This window comes from Octopus bimaculoides, chromosome 25 (assembly GCF_001194135.2).
Source record: "Octopus bimaculoides isolate UCB-OBI-ISO-001 chromosome 25, ASM119413v2, whole genome shotgun sequence".
Classification (NCBI taxonomy): Eukaryota; Metazoa; Mollusca; class Cephalopoda; order Octopoda; family Octopodidae; genus Octopus; species Octopus bimaculoides.
Window position 1 is genome coordinate 29877523 of NC_069005.1, and position 6236 is coordinate 29883758.

Here is a 6236-nt window from a genome sequence, read left to right on the forward strand (position 1 = left end):
AGAGGAGAGGAAGAAATGGTGTCACTGGTGGGGATTCATTTATGGGAGAGTGCTAATTGCCCAGGGAATGAATCGGTCACACTACGGTTTCAAGACCATCTTCTGTGACAGTACATGAAGAATAAAGCAAGTAGGATCAGGTGATGAAATTGTGATAGATTGTATCAAGGAATGAAATTGTAACACATTAAAATAAAATTGCGACAGAATGTATCAGGTGATGAAATTGCAACTGTTTAAATGTTAGTCAGATAAACCATTCTTCTTGCCATCATCCACTTGTTCTGCCATTGTTGTCGTATTCCTCTGGCTCTGGTGTTGCAGACTTGAAGTGAGATTGCTTCTGTTCAGTCTGGGTTCTCTTATTAGGCCTTTTGTTACCAGCAGAGATAGAGAAGCTCTCTGAACTTTGCCCAGGCTATTCTTATTCTAGCAGCTACACTCTCAGAGCATCCACCCGCCACTACAGACTTAGTCACCGAGGTAGCGGAAGCTATCGACAACTTCTGGTTTTGCCCCCTGGCATGTGATGGAATCTGTTTTGTGTACATCTTCAATGTTTATTGTCCCTGTGCATCTGCCACACACAAAGACTATCTTCCAGGTTAACCTTCCTTTGATGTTGCTGCATCTCTTATGTATCCATAGCTTCTACCTGCACCATTTCTACAGATCAAGCAGGACCATTTACCTGAAGGGATTTGTGATTTGTCTGCCTTCCTACTTACTTGGACTTTGGTTTTCGCTAAGCTGCACTTTATCCCATGTATCCAGACCGCAATAAAGAATTCAGAGTTTAGGTTCAAATCATTCGAGCGTTGCTAAATGTTGTCTTTACTGAGCATCTCTAGCTCTCGCCTTTTCACTCTATATATGAGGGAAGGGGGCTGAAAAGTTCCTGGTTTTGGCTAAAACAAAACACAGGAGGTTCAGGAGACAGCCATAACAACACTTTGAACATCCCCCCCCCCTGCTACAAACTAGTTGTCACGGCCGACTAGTTTTCAGAATGCAGTTGGGACGTGAAGACAACTAGGAAACTCACTATGCACAAGCGTAACCAGAGTGTGTGCTGCCCAGAACGGCTCTTCCGTTTGCTGCACCAAGACCCCCACAAAGAAACACATATTGCCTACAGCAGACCCAAAAGTGGTTCCCCTATAAAGGTGCCACCCAGGAACCATTGCTCCCCCACCTCTAGCTATACTAATGTCACTATGTAATAAAGTTTTGTGTTAAACTGAGTGAAAATACTACAGAAATTTATGAAGTGCTCCAGACAGACAGAATTTTGCTTTTATTATCATAGCTCATTTTCTGAAATTTATCACATCTACCTTAATTAACAGTTGGTTTAACAAAACCTGTATTATTTTAATCTGCACACACGTTCTTTTTCACTCTCTCTTTCTCTCTCTCATCCTTTCTGTCTGCATCTCTCTCTCTCTCTGCTCTGGACAACCAGCTTAGAGCACATTAGCATATGACTTCTGTCTCTCTCTTCCCCTCTCTCTCTTTCTCTATCTCTTACACACTCACTGCCTTGGGCAACCAGCTTAGAGCACATTACCATAAAACTTCTTTCTCCCCCTCTCCTTCCTCCTCCTCTTCTCTCTCTCACACTCACTGCTTTGGGCAACCAGCTTAGAGCATATTAGCATACAACCTCTTTCCCCCCCTCTCTCTCTCTCACTGCCTTGGGCAACCAGCTTACAGCACATTACCATACAACCTTTCTCTCTCTCTTAGCCTTGGGCAAACAAACTCTCTCCTCTCCACCTCTCTCTCTTAACTCTTTGCCTGTCCAAAGCATTTTCATAAGTTTGTTCTAAACATCCATGCTTATTTTCAGACTTTTTAGTTAGACCTTCAAAAGGGTCACCTCGTGCAGCAATATACCGCTCCCAGCATTCCTGCCACTTTTGGAATCCAGCCTGGAAGTCGTTTTCCGTAAGCGAGTCGAGGACCTTCTACGATTTGCTTTGGATCTTGACAACAGTGTTAAAACAGCAACCTTTGAGCTACGTTCTCATCTTGGGGAAACGATGGAAGTTTACAGGTGCTAAATCTGGCAAATAGGGCAGGTATGGAAGTGATACCATGTTTTTGGCAAGAAACTCACGAGTGAAGAGACCTCGATGACAGGGTGCATTGTTGCCTTGAAGAATCCACAGATCCAGTCTCTTTCGTTGAATGTCCTCCCTCAAATTCTTCAAAACATTGCAGCACAAATCTTGATTGGATAATAAAATGAATGGTTTGCACCTGGTAGCTTACTGGTAAAGCACGGTCATTTTTCAGTGATTTTTATATATATTCCATCTTCCGTCTTTCATTTGTCATGTGTGTGTGTGTGTGTGTAACAACAAATGGATTGTGGTTTGCTACAGCTGTTTCAGATGTCTTTTAGCAATGAACAGAAGTCAGCGAGTATTCACTGACCGAATTTGGGTGTGCCAAGTCATCTGACACTATGTACTTGTTTTTATGAAGTTTTAATTGTTAATACTTACCTGTATTTACCTGGTGAAAACAGGTTGGTTTCTTTTTTCTTTTTGCATGATGTGACACTTCTGTTCATCAATAAAAAACATGTCTGACTCAGCTATAGTGGGTCACAATCTATCTATTGTCATTGCTTATTCTTCACCAAACTCAGAACCTGCAATTCATTTGGATCATCAAGGTCACCCATGTGTGACCTGGATGACCCATTGTGTATTCAGTCAGCCATTTGTGAATGGATGCATAACTGGAGAACAAATACATGTTTACTTTAGTGAGTATGTATTTGTTGTTATACATTGTTCGTACACAATAGCGCTATCACCAACCCAACCCTGGTGCTTTCACCATTTAAATGCCTGATTCACTCAAATCCTTGGGCCTCACGGCGTGAGTGTTGGGCCTCATGGAGGCAAAGTGGCTGAGTTCCTTTCAAGTGCTGGGCCTCATGGAGGCAAGGTGACAGAGGTCCTTTCGAGTGATGGGTCTCATGAAGGCAAGGCGGCTGAGTTCTTTTCAAGCGTTGGGCCACATGGAGGCAAAATGGCTGAGTTCCTTCGAGTGCTGGGCCTCACGGAGGCAAGGTGGTAGAAGTCCTTTGGAGTGTTGGGCCTCACAGACGCAAGGTGGCTGAGTTCCTTTTGAGTGTTGGGCTTCAAGGAGGCAATGATCAAGACCTTTAGCATCATGCTGTGCTTGAGAAGAAGACGTATCAAGCTGAGCAAAAATCGCAGTTGTGGCAGATACCAGTGTCACACAAATTAGCACCCATGCTGGTGGCATGTAAATGCACCCAGTAAAAGCACACACTACACTCTATGAGTTGTTGGCATTAGGAAGGGCATTTAGCCATAGAAAACCATGCCAAATCAGATAAAACTTGAAAAAGCATGCAAAACTACATCTGTGTAGAAGATTTTTAAAAAAAGAATCTGGCGTAAATTTCAAATACTTCAAATAGTTGGAAGACTTTCAAAAAGATCCAATTATCCTCTGAATTCTTCCTTTCTAAAAACGGTAGGATATGATTTAGAGAAATTTGGCAGCTATTTCTAGCAGATTGAATGCCCACGTAGAAGCTACCTCCTTAATTTGTGGCTCATTAGGACATCGACGTTGTGCGTTCACAAAACCCGAGATGTGGGTTGAATGTTTGTACAAGAACTAGAAAAGATACATTTGGGGTCAAACAAAGCCCAGTGGCTATTTGTCGTTAAACCAGGCGATAGATTAATAGCATCATCGACCGGACTTCTACACAAGGTTTCCCTCAACTCGATTTCACTGACGAGGCCTTGGGGGTTAACCTGTAACTGTGATCGACGAATACGGAACGGGTTTATTGCAAAAGCAACTTCTTGTGTCATTTGCTAGCATTTTGCGAATGTTTTCATTATTATTATTTTTTATTTATTTATTTCTAATGCCGATCCTAAATCGTTTTCCTTCCTTTGTAATAAAAAAAAAACCGTCCCATTTTCTCGTCGCGTTGCATTAAGTTGTTGAAGTTACCTCCCTTCGACCGATAGCAAAGTTATCTCGAATAATTTTTTATTGGCATACCTACACAAACGTGCCCCAACCCACCTCAACTGACTTTCTTTCCTCGTAATTTTCCTGAAAATGGATATTTTTGAATGAAATATTCTACAAATACGCTTCAGACGGTGTAGATTCCGATTATAATGGAATTTGTTGCAAAATAATCTTTTCTAGGGGTGATTGTCGAGTTTGGAAAAAAATCACACACGAGTCGGCTGTTTCCACATGACTTTCAGAAAAATGGATATTTTTTAATGAAATTTTCTACAAATACCTTTCAAATTGTTTAGATTACGATTATAGCAAAAGTGGTTGCTATAAAACAAAGCAACAGTAGTGGATTTGGTAGTTGGAAACTAGACAGACGGATGGATACAATGAATGATGTTGGGTTTGTAAGTTCAAAATGTAAAGCACTCTTATAAACTAGGACTCACTGAATCTATTGCAGTTACATAAATTCCACTCTTCTTTCCTGAACTGTGATATGTGAGGTCTGATGGAAAAAAAAAGTGTTGGGACTAGTGCAAAAGAAATAATAAAATTAAAAAATAACTACAACACCTATTAATTCAGCATTTAATCTCTTTTAAAGTAATTCCCTTCTGAAACCACAGATACTTTATCCAGTATCGTTTCCACTCACAGAAGCATTCCTAGTGTGTTTTTTTTTTATGCAAAAGGTCAGCTACATTACAGTTACTACAATCACAGAGATGATTGAGGGCCCAAGACTTCTGACGATTTGCTGTGTGTGAGAAGACACATCCAGTTAAATAAAACTATGGCCATCCATGCATTACGGCCTGTGACAGCGCCACATAAGAAGCACCTAACACACTCTGTAAAGTGGTCGGTGTTAGGAAGGGCATCCAGCCATAGAAACCCAGCTGAAACAGGCAACTGGAGCCTGGACAGCTGAGTGGCCAGCTCCCGTCAAATTGTCCAACTAACGCCAGTATAGAAAACGGACGTTAAATGATGATGGTGGTGGTGGTGGTGGTTGTAGAGTGGACAGAAGATATGGCTAAAGAAAACTGATCAGAAATGGATTTGTCAGTATGGCTGTTCGGTATGCTGTAGGCCCGGAAAATTAAATTTTATTAAAAAGTTTCCTTCAATAATTTCCAGAAAGGAAAGGTCGGAATAGATCCGAAAGCCAATTCTTTTTTTTTCTTTCCAACATAATTGTGATAGACATCATCAAAACGTGTGAGGAATCAAAATCGTGACACGTGAATTATCCGAAATTCCTCTCGTCCCACTCCGAAGAGACATTTTCTCAATAAATTCCTGCGGTGGTAAAGATCACGTACACCACCCGTTTTCGGCGTAACAAAATCCCTAACCCTAAAGACCGGATGTACGTAGTTCTTACTTTCGCCCAAATTCAGACATAAATGTAATCTACACCATCTCAAATATACTTGTAGATAAAAAAAAAAAAAGACGAGGAGGGGAGGCACAGTTGTGTAGTTATACTCTCAAAATCCACCCTTGACTGGTACTTTATTTTATTGACACCAAAACAGATGAAAAAATCTTGTCGACCTCGGCAGGATTTGAACTCATAACATAAACAGCCGAAACAAATTCATCGAGAGGTAATATCTCCACTTAAACGTCGATGTTTTTATTAGAACGAAGTAGTTACCATGAGAGAAACTCATATATTGGCGTTTGGCGCAAAATGCACTCTTATTTAACTGGGGAATAACTACTACTTCTGTTGCTAATATATTCATCAAGGTGATGTTTCCAACGCTCTAACGACTCAGCCACGCCATCGCCCAAACATGTGTTACCAATGTCAGTTGATTACGTCCCTTGGCAGTTGAGAACGGTTATAAGATTCGCATTGCCTTCTGGGACAAAAGTATAATCATTAATAATAATCTTAAGTTTTTATTTTCTGTTATAATTATAGTCGTGAATTTCACATCGGTAATTCTATCATGAAACGATTATAAAAAAAAAAGGAAGAGAGAAAATATTCATTTTTATTTTATTTGCACAGTCTCTCTCTCTCTCTCCTTTCATCCCACTTCTCTCTTTCTATTTGTATATATTATATAGATAGCCATGTCTTCTTAATTCCATGCATACGTAGGATGCGTTTTCGGAATATAAACACCAATATTTGACTGATAATTCATTATTCATCATCTCAAAACAAAAAAAAAAAAAAA